Source organism: Stegostoma tigrinum, chromosome 21 (genome assembly GCF_030684315.1).
Source record: "Stegostoma tigrinum isolate sSteTig4 chromosome 21, sSteTig4.hap1, whole genome shotgun sequence".
In the NCBI taxonomy this organism is placed as follows: Eukaryota; Metazoa; Chordata; class Chondrichthyes; order Orectolobiformes; family Stegostomatidae; genus Stegostoma; species Stegostoma tigrinum.
In genome coordinates, this window is record NC_081374.1 from 57,509,288 (window position 1) to 57,527,461 (window position 18,174).

General features: G+C 42.2%; 1 long non-coding RNA gene across 9 annotated transcripts in view; it reads left to right on the forward strand.

Moving 5' to 3' along the window:
• Positions 1–17,661, forward strand: part of LOC132210857 (uncharacterized) — a 32,934-nt gene extending 15,273 nt beyond the window's left edge. For 3 of the 9 annotated variants that reach the window (XR_009447042.1, XR_009447050.1, XR_009447044.1), the window contains 5 exons: positions 276–475; positions 974–1,120; positions 4,939–5,080; positions 11,546–11,620; positions 17,540–17,661. This is a non-coding gene — a long non-coding RNA (uncharacterized LOC132210857). Of the gene's footprint in view, positions 1–275; positions 476–973; positions 1,121–1,315; positions 1,445–4,938; positions 5,081–5,648; positions 5,774–11,545; positions 11,621–17,539 lie in introns of all 9 variants that reach the window. The other 6 variants (XR_009447045.1, XR_009447046.1, XR_009447043.1 and 3 more) reach the window with 6 other exon arrangements.
• Positions 17,662–18,174: the final 513 nt, after the last annotated feature.

Here is an 18,174-nt window from a genome sequence, read left to right on the forward strand (position 1 = left end):
TGTGAGTGTTGAGATCTGAGAGGGTGCTATCTTGTTTGAATTTACATTGCTAAGTCTAGGCCTATTTTCTCAACAGCAAAATTGGTAATCCAGAAAGAAATGGATGTTTCTCGCATTTGTTGGCTGTAAGTGTCTGTTTAAAGTTTGAGTACAGTGTCCTCATATACAGGTGCTTAACCTGCTTTTACAGTTTGAACATTTGTTGTGCCAATGAAAATTGTTTGAATGGTTTCACCTCCAGTTTTCTTCTTTGTACATATTTGGTATTTTTTCAGGTTAAGGACTGCCTGCAAAATCTGAGATTGGGTTTTGAAACACATCAACCTTTGCTTGCGAGAGATAATGGTAACTGCAGATGCTAGAGAATGCGAGATAACAATGTGTGGAGCTGGATGAACACAGCAGGCCAAGCAGCATCTCAGGAGCACAAAAGTTGACATTTCGGGCCTCGACCCTTCATGCGAGAGAACGTAACGTAAGAAAGAAGAACAGGACTAAGTAGTATTATCCTTCAAAGCCTTGTTGAGTTGATTTGTCCTGTTTTGTTCCTTACTTTTACATTTATTAAATCCACATTTTTTAAAGCATTCTTTCACAGGATGAGGGCACTGATAGCAAGGCTAACATTCATTTCCCATCCAGGAATGGCTTGGTAGGCCATTTTGGAAGTCAGTAGAGAGTCAACCATATTCCTGTGAATTTGAAGTCAGATACCAGAATTGTGAAGGGATGCAGATTCCCTTCCCGAAAGAATAGATTAGTGAATTCAGTTTTCTGTTAAAATAATTTATGATAGTTTCATCGTCACTGTTACTTTTAACTCGAGATCTTTATTAATTAAATGTCATTTCCAGCAGATGCTTTTGTATATTATATTTAATATTAGGATTTTAGTTTTAACTTAATTTCTTATTAACATTTAATCATTAATTTCAGGATGTTTCTCAGATTTTATACGCTTCCTCTCCATTAGGTTTTTAAAGAAGAAATTGCCCCAGTCAAACAAGAAGTCAAAATATTAAATGATCTGGGATGTCAGTTATCTCCGCTTGATGTCTCTTTCTCTCCAAAGATTTCTCACCAGCTTGATGACCTAAATATGAGGTTGAAATTTATACAGGTAACAGTGAAAACATTTTCTAAACTAGCCAATCTGTTGAAGAAAGTATGTCCAAATAATTTGGCTTCAAATATATGAGCAAGATAAAGAACCCTTTCAACTGAAGCAAGCAATTAATATTTTATTATCATGGTTTATGAAGTTATCCAATTTTATCATATTACTTTTTCAAAAATACAATGTTCTTGTCTGTAGTTTGCACTTTAGAATGTAATCGCAAAACAAAATCCAAATAGTGAGAGATGTGAGCATCCGAACTACAGTCTGAAATGGTTCAGGACTGGAACAATTTGAATATATTCAGGATGAAGCTGCAGGTAGCAGGTATTTTTCCCGATCCATCTAAAAGAATTTGGAATTGGAACATTGTGCTCACTGCTGTACACTTCAGTATTATGTATTGTTTCATATTTTAAGTCCCTGAGAAAGACATACTTTAATGAATTACAACAAAGATATACTTGATGCATTGAAGGGAAGAATGACATAAAGTTGTCTGAACTGCATGTATTTATTTCAATTGAGCAGATTTTGATTGATGTCAGCAAAGTAGTAGATGAAAGTTTTATTTATCCCATAAAGCCGCATGAAATGTTTTATTGAGCAAATTATTTCAGTCTTGTTCTGTGTCAGCAGCTCGCTTGGCCATGTAGCACAATAAAACTCCTTATCGGTTCTAGCAAGCAGACAAAAACATAAATAGCACCAGGATCTGGATGTTCTACCTCTTGACCCTACCTCACCATCCGATAAGAGATGGCTGACCTGCCCAGGACTCAACTCCTCTTCTATACCAGCTTCTCAGACCGCTCAAGTTCTCTATTTCAAAAATCTTATCTACCACCTTCTTTAAATACTTCCAGTGATCTACCTTTCACAATTCTCTTGTATTCTAAACAATCGCTACCTGCTGAAAGAAGAAATTCCTTTGCATCTCAGGTTTCAATAAATGTTCCCTTCTTCTGTAACTATGTTGCTGAGTTTGAGATTTCCACAATAATGGAAACATTGTCTTCACATCTAGCCTGTCAAGCCCTCTCAAAATTTTGTGTTTCAGTAAGATCACCCCTCATTCTTCTAAACTTGAATGAATAAAGACCTTCTGTGCAACCATTCTTGATAAATCATGATCCGATGAATCAGCCCGGTGAGTCTCTTTTGAACTGCTTCCTATGGCTGTGTATCCTTTCTTGTATTTCTCCAAGTGTGACCTCCTCAATAGCCTGATCAGTTGCAAAAACACTTGCCCATTTTTAAACTGAAACCTCCTTACAATAAAGGCCAAAATTCCATTTGCCTTCTTAATTACTTGCATCACCATCGTCATGGCTCACATCAACTCCAACCTACCAAAGTGCTTTGATCCTTTGCAATTCACCTACCACTGCAACAGGTCTCCAGCTGATACCGTCTCCCTGGCCTGACAGTCATCCCTGGAATGTCTGGATAACAAGGATACCTACATCAGTCTGTTACTTATTGATCAGAGCACCACCTTCCACACTGTAATTCCAAACAAACTCCTCTCTAAACTCTGAGACCTGCGCCTCAGCATCCCTCTGTGTAACAGGATTCTCGACTTCCTGACCCAGAGACCACAATCAGTAAGGATAGATGACAACACTTGCTCCACCGTAAGCCTCAACACCGGTGCCCAGCAAAGCTGCCCCTACTCTATACTCCTTATGCAATCATGACTGCGTGGCCCCAACTCCATTTACAAGTTTGCTGATGACGCTTCCATTGTAGGTCGGACCTCAAACAACAATAAGTGAGATTACAGGAAAAGCAATTGAGTGCTTGCTGGCATGATGGAAAGATAACAATCTGTCCATCAGCATAAGCAAAATGGAGGAGCTGGTCATTTTTTTCAGGAAGCTTCTGTCTGCAGCAATGGTGCTGAGGTGGAGATGGTTGATAGTGTGAAGTTCCTGGGAATGTTGCTCACCAACAATCTGTCCTGGCCAATCCATGTCGACATGATGGTCAAGGAGGCTAAGGAAATTCAGCATGTCCATGAGGACCCTACCTGTTTTTGTAGATGCATCCTATCTGGATGCATCACTGTGTGGTATGGCAGTTGCTGTTCCCAAGACTGCAAGAAGCGAAAGAGAATCATGAGCACAGCCCAATCCGTCACGCAAACTAGCCTTCCATCCATTGACTCCATCTACACTTCCCACTACCTTGAGAAAGCAACCAACATAATCAAAATACCCCCTCACTCTGATTATACTCTCTTCCGTCCTCTTCTGTCGGGCAGAGGATATCAGTTTGAATAAGCGTACAAATAGATTTAAGAACAGCCACTTTCCTGTTGTGACTTTTGAATGGACCTCTCAAATGTTAATTCTGATCTCTCTCTCTCAGCCTCTTCTCTCTGGCTGTAACACTATTCTGCACTTTGTACGGTGTGATTTGCCTACACAGCATGCAAATCAACACTTTTCACAGTATCTCAGTACATGTGTCAGCAACAAAGCAATCATTCACCTGCATGCTAGTATGTGTTTCATGGACGAGAGCATCCAAGTCCCCTACCATGCATTTTCTTTAGAGTCTATCTTTTGATCCTTCCTACCAAAGTGTACTTTCCGACATTAAACTCTCTCTGCCAACTTTTTTCCGACTTGCTTGACCTGTCTATCCCCTTGCAGATTCTTTCTGTCCTCATGACAACATTCCCTTACTCTATTTTTGTAGCATCAGCAAATTTGAATGAATTTATGCCTTGTCCCCTCCTCTAAGTTAGGAATATAGAGAGTAAATAATTCTCGTCCTTGGACTGATCCCTGTGGCACTCCACTAGTTATGGCTTTTCGGCCTGATAAAGATGGTGGTTAGAAAATAACTGGCTGAACCACTGAAATGAAAAATGTGAAAAAATATGCGTTTTCATTGTTTGTGAAATACTTAAATCAGATTGTAGATAATAAAATATAAATATTGCAGTAGTTCTTCATAGTTTCTCATTGAGCTTTCTGAGAATTCTGAATATAGTTCCTGATTTATGATAGCATCAGTTTTCATGCATCTTTGTCTGAGAATTCAGATTTGTTTTGTCAAAAATTGTGCTGTGCCACACATGATATTTGCTAAATCTGTCCTGTCCCAGCAGTTCAACTCGTTCAGTTTTGAGAACTTTTGTCAGGACCCCACAGTTGAGCTACCTTGCGTTGATAGCTCACTACACACTTCTTGCATTGAAACAAATGTACCTCAGACTACCTGTCCATCAGCGTTCATCATCTGCTCTGTGTCTACTCTTCCTCTTAGTCACACTGACTTCATTATCTAGTTCCTTACAGGCTGTAGTTATTATCTTGTTACTGCCCACTAACCTGTGCATTTGGCTCCCATCCCCCTGCCACATTACGAGGTCTTACGAGGAAAGGCTGAGGGACTTGAGGCTGTTTTCATTAGAGAGAAGAAGGCTGAGAGGTGACTTAATTGAAACATATAAAATAATCAGAGGGTTAGATGAGGTGGATAGGGAGAGCCTTTTTTCTGGATGGTGACGGCGAGCACGACGGGGCATAGCTTTAAATTGAGGGGTGAAAGATACAGGACAGATGTCAGAGGTAGTTTCTCGACTCGGAGAGTAGTAAGGGAATGGACCGCTTGGCCTGCAATGGTAGTAGATTTGCCAACTTCAGGTACATTCAAGTCGTCGTTGGATAAGCATATGGACGTACATGGAATAGTGTTGGTTAGATGGGCTTGAGATCGGTCTGACAGGTCGACACAACATCGAGGGCCGAAGGGCCTGTACTGTGCTGTAATGTTCTGTGTTCTGTGTTTTATTTATTGTTGAATAGCAGCAGGAGGTGAGGAGGCAGAGACTGCAACCCTGAGGTCACGGAGGGAAGGAAAAGAGGCTCTTACTTGGAGATTGAGAAGCAGGAGAGGGCACAACCCAGAGGTTTGGGAGTGGAGAGAGGCTGCAAGTTGGAGGTCAAGGTGAGGAGAGGCACCAGTTGATGTTGTAGATTAAATGTAATACAGAAAATTGTGAAGTGGTTAAGTTTGGTTCGAAAAACAGTACATAAAACAGAAGGAACCATTCTAAATGGGTGCAGAAGCAGACCGGTTTTGCTGTTCTGTGCATAAACCATTCAGTTAAACCACAGCTAGTCTGAGCTTCAACTCTGTTTACCTGCTGAAAAGTCATGTCGACTGAAAACATTAGCTTGCTTTCTCTCCATGGCTGCTTGCCTGACCTACTGTGGTCTCCGGCATTTTTTGTCGTCAGTCTGTTTACCTCCCTTTCTTCTATGTCCTTTCATAGCCTTAGCTATCAAAAATAATTTCAGTTACACTCATTGTTATTGATCCAGCACCCACATTCTTTTATGAGAGAGTATTTGAGATCTTGACTGTTGTTTGTATTAAGATACAAGTGCTTCCTGATTTCAGTTCTGAATGGCTTGCCATTGAATCTCATATATTAATAGATAATACTTCTGATAAGAAATGTTTTCAGAGTGTTATAGTGGAAGCTTCTATGTTTTGTGCATCCTCTATCTAGCCACCAGACTCAGAGTACCTGTTGGGACCATCCAAAAATGACTGAATATTTTCACTCATTCGGTCAGTAGATTGATAATAGGACTCTGGTTCTGTGCCACTGTCAGATCATTGTGACTCCAAAAGGTACCAAAGTAAATTCTGGATTCTAGGCAAATATACCTATGTGTTTAGATCTATTTAGATGCATTCATGTCGGCTAAAAATACTTGAAATAATGTATAATTAGGAGTGACAGACAACATCTGTGACATTAAATGAAAAACAAGAACAAAGAACTTTGGTTCATATTTCAGCTTCGACAGGCACTAAACAACTAAAAGCACTGTATAACCAATGAAGTAATTTTTTGAAGTATGTTTGTAATGTCGGAAACACAGCAACAAATATATGCGCAGAAGGCTTTCACAAACAGAACTGTAAAAATGACCACTTACTTTGTGATATTGATTGAATGCTAAGTGTTGGCCAGAATGTAGATCCACTGAACTGAATACAGGTGGTTTGTGGGTAAGAAAGTCTTAACCCTTTGGACAAACCTAATTTTATTTGTAATTTATTAGCAATAACTGAATTGTGCAATTTAAGTTCAGAAGTTCCCAATTTTAAGTGGAGTTTTAACAAATTCACCTTTGAAGAGCGTTTGGGCTTGATGAACCCAAGTCTCAACTGAGTTAACTCAGCCTTTTGTGTTAGGGATGTATAAATTATCCATCTTAGGGGAGGCGATGGCCTCACGGTATTGTCACTGGACTGTTCATCCAGAGAGACAAATCATGTTCTGGGGACCTGGATTCAAATCCCGCTGTGGCAGATGGTGGAATTTGAATTCAATAAATATCCAGAATTCACAATCTGATGATGACCATGAATCCGTTGTTGCTTGTTGGAAAAGCTCAACAGGTTCACTAATGCCTTTTAGGGAAGGAAACTGCCATCCTTACCTGGCCTGGTCTGCATGTGACTCCAGACCCACAGCAATGTGGTTGACTTTTAACTGCCCTTTGGGTAATCAGGGCTGGGCAATAAATGCTGGCTCGCCAGTGACGCCCTCATCCCGAGGTTGAATCAAGAAAAAAAATTACGATTGCCTTTTCTAACTTCTCAGCCTTCAGTAATTGATTCTTCCAGTGCTAGAGAAGAAGTGGTGATTGTGGCTTATTCTCTTCCCATGGTTTAACATGATGCAACTGATGGTAAAGTTAATAAGCTTTATGAAAACATAAGTAAATATATATAATTAAATAAAAATAGCAAAGTCATTAATTAGAACTCGGCTACAACATGTAAGAGCTCCTGTGTTCCAGTATGGTCTGGTGCAAGCATGTTTGCTGTAAGCACTTAATGTTTGAGTAGCTTGTGTTTATGAGCTGGAGGCTGATCTAGGGATGCTGGGACACATCAGAAGGATTCTTTGCACCAAGAGGCAGTCACAGCCCTTAAGTTTGTGTTTGTCTGATTTGGTCAGTCTTCAGGCGCAGGAGAGGTCGATGGTGGAGGTTCATTACGCTAATACTGGGGAAAGTAGGACTGTCCTGTGGTGAGTTATGGATTCAACTGGGCCTGTGTTCATGAGAGTTTAAAAAGATGAGGGGTGGATCTGATTGAAATATAGAAAGTTGGAACTGAGCCAGATGAACTCAATGCAGGGAAGCTATTTTCCCTGTTTGTGGTGCTAGGACCAGGGGTCACAGTCTCAGAATTTGGGGTAGATCAGTTAGGACTAGGATGAGGACAACATCTCGTCATTCAAGCAGAGTGAATCTGTGAAATTTTCAACCACAGAAGACCATGGGGGCCATCACTGAATGTATTCAAGAACAAGACAAGGTGGCTCGGTGGCTCACCACTGCTGCCTCACAGTGCCACTGACCTGTTTTGATTCCACTCTTGGGTAACTATCCGTGTGGAGTTTGTACATTCTCCCTGTGTCAGTGTGGGTTTCCACCAGGTGCTCCGGTTTCTTCCCACAGTCCAAAAATATGCAGGCCAAGTGGATAAGGCATGGTAAATGCATAGTTACGGGGCAAGGATGGAGGGGCCAGTCTTGGACACGATGCACTTCGAAGGGTCAGTGTCGACTTAATCAGCTGAAAACATTTTGCATTGTAGGGATTCTTTGATTTTGTGATAGATTTTTAGATGTTAAAAGATTCAATAAGTATACAGGAAAGTGGGAATATGATATCGAGATGTAAGATCAGCCATGATCTTATTGAATGGTGGACTTGGCTTGAAGGGCTGATTGGCTTATTCCTGCTTCTAGTTTCCATGTTCTTCTGTGACTGAATGAGGCTGATAGCGGAACTAGAATGCCTGAGCTTTAGGGTGGATGTGCAAATTGACTATCGCACTGTGGTAAAAAACACACTTTCAAAGGGGCTTGATAAACGCAATGTAGTATAATCAGTGGGATTGACACTATTCTGTGTAGCAAAGAGTGAGAGTCTGTAACTGTGGAAGCCATTGCCACAGAAGACTGCGAAGGCTAAGTCATTGAGTGTATTTAAGACAGAGATAAATAGGTTTGTGGACAAGTAAGTGCATCAAGGGTTATGGGGAGAAGGCAGGAGAATGGGGTTCAGAAGTATGTCAGCCGTGCTTGAATGACAGAGCAGACTCAGTGTGCAGAATGGCCTAATTCTGCTCATATATCTTCGGGTCTTATTTGCTCAGACGGGAAAAGACCTTGCGGTGGGAGGTGGAGAATCCAGACATTGTAGGCAGGACAAAAAAAGAGTTTGTGAATAGTTGTAATGAGGAATTTGGCACCATGAAGCAGAGCCTTCAATGTCATAATCTCTGGATGCATAATGTGTTGGGCAGAAAGGCTTATTTCCATGCAGTGTGCCACCAAGATTCTAACTCCAGACAAACATATCCATCTTCTTTGCGCTCAATCTGACTCCTACGAGCAGGGAGCTTTCCCCCCATTCCCGTTAAAACCAGTTTTGCTCGGTTCCCTGGATGCCACATTTGGTCAAGTGTGGCCTTGATGTCAAGAACAATGACTGTCGCCCTCACTTCCTCACCTCGTTTGTCCATTTTTGAACCAGGGCATCAATGAGGCCAGGAGCTGGGTGGCCCTGGTAGAAACCCAACTGAGTGTTAGTGAGTAGGTGATGCCTTTATTTTCACCTACTGTAGTCCCAATCATGCAACTCTGTCAATTGCTGCCCCTGCCAAGCGCTGGAAGCCTCCCCAGAGTTATCCAGACAGCAGAAAATTTGTTTCAGGAAGACGAGGACCTGCCCTGTCAAATTTCATGTGGATGTGCTGTTGCACATGCACAGAGCGTGATTAAAGGGAGTCAGCATGGCTTTGTGACGGGCGGGTCATGCCTTACAAATCTGATTGGGTTCTTTGAGGAGGTCATGAGACCGGTTGACGAGGGGCGAGCAGTGGATGTGGTGTACATGGACATCAGCAAAGCATTTGATAAGGTTCCCCACGGCAGGCACTTTGATGAAGTCAGGAGGTATGGAAATCAGGGTGACTTGGCTGTCTGGATTCAGAATTGGTTGGCTGACAGGAGGCAGAGAGTGGTTGTAGATGGTAAATATTCTGCCTGGAGGTCAGTGCTGAGTGGTGACCCGCTGGGCTCTGTTCTTGGGCCTCTGCTCTTTGTAGTTTTTAGAAATGACTTGGATGTGGAGGTTGAGGGGTGGGTTAGTATGTTTGCTGCTGACACAAAGGTTGGAGGTGCCGTTGATAGTATTGAGGGCTATTGCAGGCTTCAGCGAGACATTGACAGGATGCAGAGGTGGGCTGAGAAATGGCAGATGGAGTTCAACCTGGATAAATGCGAGGTGATGCATTTTGGAAGGTCGAATTTAGATGCTGAATCTAGGATTAAAGGCAGATGCTCGGCAGTGTATAGGAATCGCGGAATCTTGGTGTTCAAGTGCATAGCTCCCTCAAAGTTGCCACACAAGTGGATAAGGTTGTTAAGAAAGCATATGGTGTTTTGGCTTTCATTGACAGGGGGATCGAGTTTTAGAGCCGCGAGGTTATGCTGCAGCTGTACAAAACCCTGGTGAGACCACACTGGAATATTGTGTCCAGTTCCGGTTGCCCTATTATAGGAAAGATGTGGAGGCTTTGGAGAGAGTGCAAAGGAGGTTTACCAGGTTGAGAAGGTTGACTGAGCTTGGACTTTGCTCTCTGGAGAGAAGGAGGAAGAGAGGTGACCTGCTCAAGGTGTACAAGGTAATGAGAGGAATGGATAGAGTCGATAGCCAGAGACTTTTCCCCAGGGCAGGATTGACTGCCACGAGGCATAGTTTTAAGGTGTTAGGAGGAAGGTATAGAGGAGATGTCAGAGGGAGGTTCTTCACCCAGAGAGTTGTGAGTGCATGGAATACTTTGCCAGTGGTAGTGGTGGAAGCAGAGCCATTAGTGACATTTAAGCAACTGCTGGACATGCACATGGACAGCAGTGAATTGAGGGGAATGTAAATTAGGTTAGGTTATTTTTGGAGTGGGATTATTCCACGGCACAACATGGTGGGCCGAAGGGCCTGTGCTGTGCTATACTTTTCTATGTTCTATGTTGTGTGTAAGAGTCAGAAGCCCAGTTGTTATTGGCTTGGCTCTTTAGCTCAGTAGCTATCCCTTAATTTTTTGATGGCCCAAAGTGGCTGGCAAAGCAGACTTGCAACTTGAAAGCATTATGACATTGGCCAGGATGTGAATCATTGACCTACATGGTTTTTTGCAGATGTCTATTACTGCATCCATGTCTGTGAATGATTTGCGTAGCAGCCATGAAGTTTTCACAGAGTCCTTCAGAACTTAGATGTGGACCTTGGCAACTTTAAAGAAGTCTAAAAAATATCAACACACATCCATTTTGGCAATAACAGGTATGAACATCGATAGAGAGTGGATAGCCAGAGACTTTTTCCGAGGGTGAAGGTAGCTCTTATGAGGAGGCATAGTTTAAAAGTAAGTGGAGATAGATCTCGGGTAGACGTGAGAAGTAGGTTCTTTACTCAGAGAGTGGCAGAAGCGTGGAATGCATTGCCAGAGAGGGGAGTGGAGTCAGCTTCATTAGGAGCATTTAAGCAGCTATTAGACAGGCATATGGATGATAGTATAAGGTAAGGGTGGAGGTTAGCTAGACGTTAGGTTGAGGGTAAAAGCTCAGCACAACACTGTGGGCTGAAGGGCCAGTCCTGTGCTGTACTGTTGTATGTTTGTATGCTCTATGAATCCATCAGTAATTAATCTGCAAGTAGCTGACAGTGTCTTTAAATAACTCTGGCAGAGGGATTATTCATGTTCCTGGTGATCATACGTTCAGCAATGTGTCATTGAGGGACTTTAAGCATTGAGCTCTGATATCACAGTATTGGCAATATCTTGCCTCCTCGACATCATTTCATCAGATATTTGCTGCATGCAACATAGAATTGTCAGAATAGCATCCATGGCAACTTGCATTTGATGTGTGCTCATGAGTCAAATATACAATTTCAGATCTCAAAACCCTTTGTGGCCCTGAAAAACCAGGCGGCGAGATTGCAGACTTTACACCAAGCATGATTATCTGAATCTTTTCTCTCCTACTATAAAGCTGACAGTGAGACTTCCGTGAGTTCCACTGTATTCACCAGATGCTGTTTGCCAGTTATGACATGAATTTCATGTAGCTTTTGACCACCTACATGAGGAATGGGTAACAAATGCTGGTCCTGTCAGTGATGTTCCCATCCTTGAAAATATGTGGAAATAAATTGAACCTAGTAGTTATCATGTCCTTTTACTGTGCCTTGTATTCTTCAGCAGATATTTATCCCCCTGTATTCATTGCAGAGTAGTTGAGAATGTGTTCCAATTGAAATGGTTTGTACTAACAGTTAGGAAAAATGTATCTAAAGATTTTTTTGAATGCAGGTGATTTAAACACCGTGCGTTTTTCTGCATATCGGCCAGCAATGAAGATCCGCCGACTCCAGAAAGCACTCTGTTGTGAGTACATTCACACATTGCAGAATTTGTAATCTCGTGCTGTGTTTTGTTGTGAGCATCCTTGCTTGCCTGTTGTCAGATGTCATTGATTACAATTAGCTTGGTTTTGCAGTTGTTGAGACATCAGTTCGGCATGACCTTACAACCTTCCACTCAAAGGACGTTTGTCTATAAAGTTGCTGAAAATGCAATCTGATAAGGGCAGCCAGGCATCTTAGACTAGAGTGAATGAGGAAAGCAACAGGATGTCTTCTTAATGATTGGGAAACAACCACATGAAGGACCGAGGAGGACAGTGAATTAAAAGAGGAATGGTTTGTTTCAAATCAGGTACAGCAAAAGAAATTAAGAGAACGTAAGGAAGGTTGAAATTGAAAAGGCAAGTAATGGTTTATGTTCATTGGAAACCATCAACAACAAAAGTACAATGAAGAAAGTATTTGAGAAAATACAGAAGATTTCTTCAAATGAAAGGGAGACACTGTCTTCATGATGCCAATAGCACGGAGTGCAACTTTGGCGTTTAACCACATCATCCCTTGGCCTGAAGTCACTGTACTATTTACCCATTTTATAACAGAAAAATACTTCAATGATGAGTGTCATGGAGAATTTCAGCCCCGAATAAAACCATATTCTGAGCAATTGCCACAACAGCTTCTATGACATGACTTTATAAAACATCCCAAGGCATGTCATAGGAGCTTTATAGAGTAAAATTTGATACTGAGTATTGAAAGAGATCCGAAGGTAGATTGATTAAAACCTCATCAAAGAGGTAGATTTTAAGGACTGTTTTGAAGGAGGAAAGAATGATGCAGAGGTTCAGCAAGGTAATTCTATAAAGCTTAGGCTCCAAGAAGTTGAATGTAAAGCTGTCGATGATGGAACAGCACAAATTGTGTTGAGAGGCTGGAATGAAAGGCGTAAATGTGCCTAGAGGGGCTATGAGTTCGACATTGTCAGGGGATGTGCATGGGTGTTGCCAGGTCAGGGAGGGATATGAAAGCCAGGACAGCAATGTGAAAACCAAGGCACTGCTTAACTGTGAGCCATTGTAGATCAGAGTGCGCAGAGAAAGTTGGGTGAATGGAACTTGGTGCGTGTTAAGACAGAGTCAATGGACTTTGAAATGATGCCATGTTAAAGAAAAGGAGAACTTGGGAGGCCAACTTGATATTCATAAGAATGGTCATGTTCAGAGTTAATCAATGCGGTCGGGTTTCAAAACTAACGGACTTACCTGGGGCCAAATGTTGTGGATGTGAAAATAAGTAGACTTTGTGACATCAGGCCTATGTGGCCAGAATTTAAACTCTGGGTCAAAATAACAAAGGGTACAACGAAAACCAGTAGCTAGCAAGCAGACGTCCTTTCAAGGACCAAAGATAATGGCTTCGTTCTGTACCAGATTTAATAGATGGAAACTGTCCGGTTATGTAGAGACAGTGGAAGAAATGCATGAGGGGGTGGTGAGATAGACCTGGGCATTGCCACCATGTATGTGGAAAGTGCAGTGCATTCACATGATATTGCTCTGGGGCAGTGTTCAGATGAGAAAAGGAGTGGGATTTTACTGATTTGGCCAGACCTAGGTGATTCACACCCACAGCCATGCTGTCAAAGATTTGTGGATGCCAGAAAAACTGAACTTGACTGTTTGCAGTAAATGTACAGCATTTCAGATGTCACTTGATCCTGCAGATTGACTCCCTAGAATCTGCTTGTCAAATGATTTATATGGCTAAAAGGTTCAAGTATGAGTTTGCGCTGTGGAACTCATCTCGCACCGAAACTGGCCAGTTGTTATATCAAGATTTGGAGAAAGTATTAGTTTTTTGAAGAATGTTCTGATACAGAGAGAGAGACTAATAGTTTCTTGAGAAATCGTGGGGCATTGGCCAGGAAGTTAAACAAACAGTGGGGGGGAAAAAAACCTTGACCTGAATCCTATGTTAAGTATATAATGGATTAGTTCGACAGTGAGGATGTCAAAAGATATTCTCATTTTTAAGATGAGACGCTTGGGACAATTTGGGTAGGATGCACTTCTTGAAGCGACCAGAAAGGTACAGAATTATCCATTGGATGTGAAAAATTTGAAATGAAGACAAAACTTTTTGAGGCTGGGGTGGGGAAGAAATGAAGGTCCGATTTTGCTCCTTCAACCTCTCCCATGACAAAATGCACTTGTATAAGAAAGGTGACTATAAGATTGGTGACGGCACTTAAATGAAGAAAAATCAACATGGACATTTCTTCTGCTGTATATATAACATTAACATTCAATCTCTTGGCAAGGATAATGTGACAGGGCGTTTGAAAAGCCAAGTTATTGTAATTTGAATTAAGAGATCAGGCTGTAGAACCTGAGATCAATCTCAGAATAAAATGTAACAACAGCGATAGATGAGGAACCTCTTCACTCACAGAGAGGTGAACTTTGTAATTCTGTACTCCAGAAAATGTGGCGCCTCAGCCAAGAAGTATGCTCAGAACGGGGATTGACATGCTGGGGTAGTCAGTGAAGCACTATTAATGTCACAGGATTAGTAATCTGGAGGCCTGGGACAATGCTGTAGAGTATAGGCGTAAATTCCACTGTAACAGCTGATGGAATTTGAATTCAGTTCAATATAATTTTGGGGGTAGGTAGGAATGTGGAGCCGACATTGCAGTCAAGTCAGCCACGACCTTATTGAATGGTGAAGCAGGCTTGAGGGGGCCAGTTATCCAACACATGCTCAAATTGATATAATCATAAACAAAGCTGGTCTCAGTGACGGTTACACTGTCACTGTTAAACTATTCACTGTTATAAAAACTTGACTCATTCACCGATGTTCTTTAAGAAAGGAGCTCTGCCATTCTTATTTGATCTCACCTCCATATGACTCCAGATCCACAATAATGTGGTTGACACTTAACTGCACTCTGAAATAGTCAAACAATTTGGAGGAACTATGGATGGGCAGCAAATCCTGTCCTTGCTATTCCTGCTCCTTGTTGCTATGACTGTACATGCTTTAACATATTAACCAATTTCCTCTTTGAATCCGTTTGAGGAGCAGTGTATATTTTGTATTGCTTGGTGATTCTCTAAGTATCTGATGGGTTTTGCATAGTTCCTTCTACCTTCTAAATGTGAGCCCCTTCCAGTGTTTAACCTTTTAAGGTAGGCAATCGTTCTCGAACCTTTTTGATTGAATGCCTACATATTAATAGCAATCACTAACCTATCTATTATTAATTGCATATTCATAATACAAAGGGCTACGTGTAAAGAAGTGTTCTAATCATCTTTTTAAAAAGCTCCTTCCTGACGCTTATCATGGAGATGAGATTAGATTCCCTACAGTGTGGAAACAGGCGCTTCAGCCTAAGAAGTCCACACCGGCCCTTGTAGCATCCCACCCAGACCCATCCCCCTATCACCGACACACCACCCTGAACACCATGGGAAATTTAGCATGCCCAATCCACCAAGTCAGCGCATCTTTGGACCGTGGGAGGAAACCGGAGCACCCGGAGGAAACCCACGCAGACACGGGGAGAATGTGCAAAGTCCACACAGACAGTTACTTGAGGCTGGAATCGAACCCGGGTACTAGGTGCTGTGAGGCTGCAGTGCTAACCCGCTGAGCCACTGTGCTGCCCCGATGTGTGTATTTGCTTCCAACTGTGATATCTGTTAGTCCCTGGACTGGTGTTTGATACGGGCACTCATAATGTATATCCACTTTATCCAAATGCTCTTCTATTGTTAGCCTGATAAATCAAGAAAAGGGCTGGATCCTTTTGTATATTTTTCACATCACATATTCATGATTTACATATAGTTGAGAGTTTCAAACTGCAATAATTAAACATGCATGTTAGATAAAAGCATTCCAGAATTGTTTCGACTTGATGATAAATAGTGAATATCTTTTCTTGACTGCAGCTTTCCAGCCTATCAGTGCAGAAAGGCAGTGCTTAGCAAGGTTGGATGAGGAATATTACTGTTCCAATTAGTTACATTTAATTTATCACCATTGAAGCTCGCGTTAGTTAGTATGCTTTTTTCCAATATATTTAATCTGTAGTTATGACAGATGATTTGGTTTGTAGATCTCCAATTACCTCTCTACTGTAGAACCCAGTTTTGAAACAATTGATATAAGGCACTTATTGTACTGTCACTGATGCTGTCATTATACTACCAGAGTATGGCTGTAATGCTGAATTACTTCAGCCTGCCTTCATGAAGCAATGCAATCTTTCCTAGATAAGGATGAGGGGAAGGTGCACATAAAAGACTGATTTATAAAATTGAGATTCATGGAATATATAGGTCACTATCAAATTTGGTTAAAAAAGATGGCTGAAGGACAGAAGCAGCAAGTTATGATAAATAGATGAGAAGATCGCTATTAGCAGTTTCCCAAGTATTAGGACACTGATTTTTGGAGATAGATACATGATTTGAATTTGGGAATATGGCATACAGAAGGCCCTTCAGCCAATCAAGTCTATGCAAACCTAACTGCACTAATCCCACTTTGCAGCACTTGGAGAATAACCTTTAATTTCATGTGCTCATCCCAGTACTTTTCTACAAGTTGTGAGCTCTCTTGTCTCAACGACCCTTCTGGGTAGTGCATTCCAGATTACCACCACCCTCTGGGTAAAAATATTTTTCCTCAAATCCCCTCTACATCTCCTGCCCTTCACCTCATAATTGTGTCTCCTTGTTATTGACCCTTCAACTAAGGATACAGCTGCTTGCTGACCTTGCCCCTCCTAATCTTCTGCACATCAGTCACGTCCCTCCTCAGCCTTCTCTGCTCTAAAGACGACAAACTGAGCTTATCCAGCCAGTCTTCATAGCTGAAGTGCTCCGCCCCAGGCAATATCCGAGTGAATAATCTCTGCACCCTCTCCAATTCAATCACATCCTTCCAACAGCATGGTGATGAGAACTGCATACAGTATTCCAACTTTGGCTTAACCAAAGTTCTATACAATTCCAACTTAACCTTCCAGCTGAAACCATCTGTGCCATGACTGATAAAGGCAAGTTCTCAGCACGCATTCTTAATCATCGTGTTAACCTGTCCTGCCACCTTCAAGGATAATGGGAACTGCAGATGCTGGAGAATCCAAGATAATAAAATGTGAGGCTGGATGAACACAGCAGGCCAAGCAGCATCTCAGGAGCACAAAAGCTGACGTTTCGGGCCTAGACCCTTCATCAGAGAGGGGGATGGGGTGAGGGTTCTGGAATAAATAGGGAGAGATGGGGAGGCGGACCGAAGGTGGAGAGAGTATAGGTGGGGAGGTAGTGAGGGGATAGGTCAGTCCAGGGAAGACGGACAGGCAAAGGAGGTGGGATGAGGTTAGTAGGTAGATGGGGGTGCGGCTTGGGGTGGGAGGAAGGGATGGGTGAGAGGAAGAACAGGTTAGGGAGGCAGAGACAGGTTGGACTGGTTTTGGGATGCAGTGGGTGGGGGGGGAAGAGCTGGGCTGGTTGTGTGGTGCAGTGGGGGGAGGGGACGAACTGGGCTGGTTTAGGGATGCGGTGGGGGAAGGGGAGATTTTGAAACTGGTGAAGTCCACATTGATACCATTAGGCAGCAGGGTTCCCAGGTTCCCTCCTGCAGTGCCACAATGAATCGCAACAGACAACTGCACCTCCCAGTCGCAAACCACTTCCACTCCCCCTCCCATTCTTTAGATGACATGTCCATCATGGGCCTCCTGCAGTGCCACAATGATGCCACCCGTAGGTTGCAGGAACAGCAACTCATATTCCGCCTGGACTCTTTAATTTTACATCCTCAAAGACATTTAGCAGGGATAGCGTGGATTATAGAGTGAGTTGAGTAGATTGTTTCATTATTAATTCTTTACTAAATTTGATTTATATTACATTTTTAGACCACATCAGGTGAAGATGTGTGTGATTTCACCAAGGTGCTGAAAAATAACTTCAGATCAAAGAAATACTTTGCCAAACATCCTCGCTTGGGTTATTTACCACTACAAACAGTCCTAGAAGGTGAGAACCTTGAGATGTAAGTTTATTGATGTGAGATTTACTAATGTATCAATGCCCATTTGGGGGTTGACAAATATTGCCGCATTATTCATTCTGCAGCTTAGCAGGAGAGTGAGGTTGTCCATTTGCGCATATATCAGAAGTACACAATACAAAAACAAGGGGGGCTTAACTGATATCATTGGTCCTCTCGCCTTGAAAGCAGTGTAGTTACTCAGAGTGCATCTGCTGTGGACTTGTTGATACTGTCACTAACGTGCAACCTTCCTTGATATCTTTCTCTGTCCTCCAGTTCTGTCTTTAAAAACGACAATCAATTACCCTCTCCTCAAAAGAAAAGAACCTTTGGCTGAACATAGAACAAAGAACAGTACAGGCCTTCAGCCCGCAATGTTGTGCCGACCTATTATCCCACTCAGATCAAACTACCCTGCATACCCTTCATTTTACTATCCTTCATGTGCCTATCCAAGAGTCGCTTAAGAGTCTCTAAATGTATCTGACTCCACTCCCA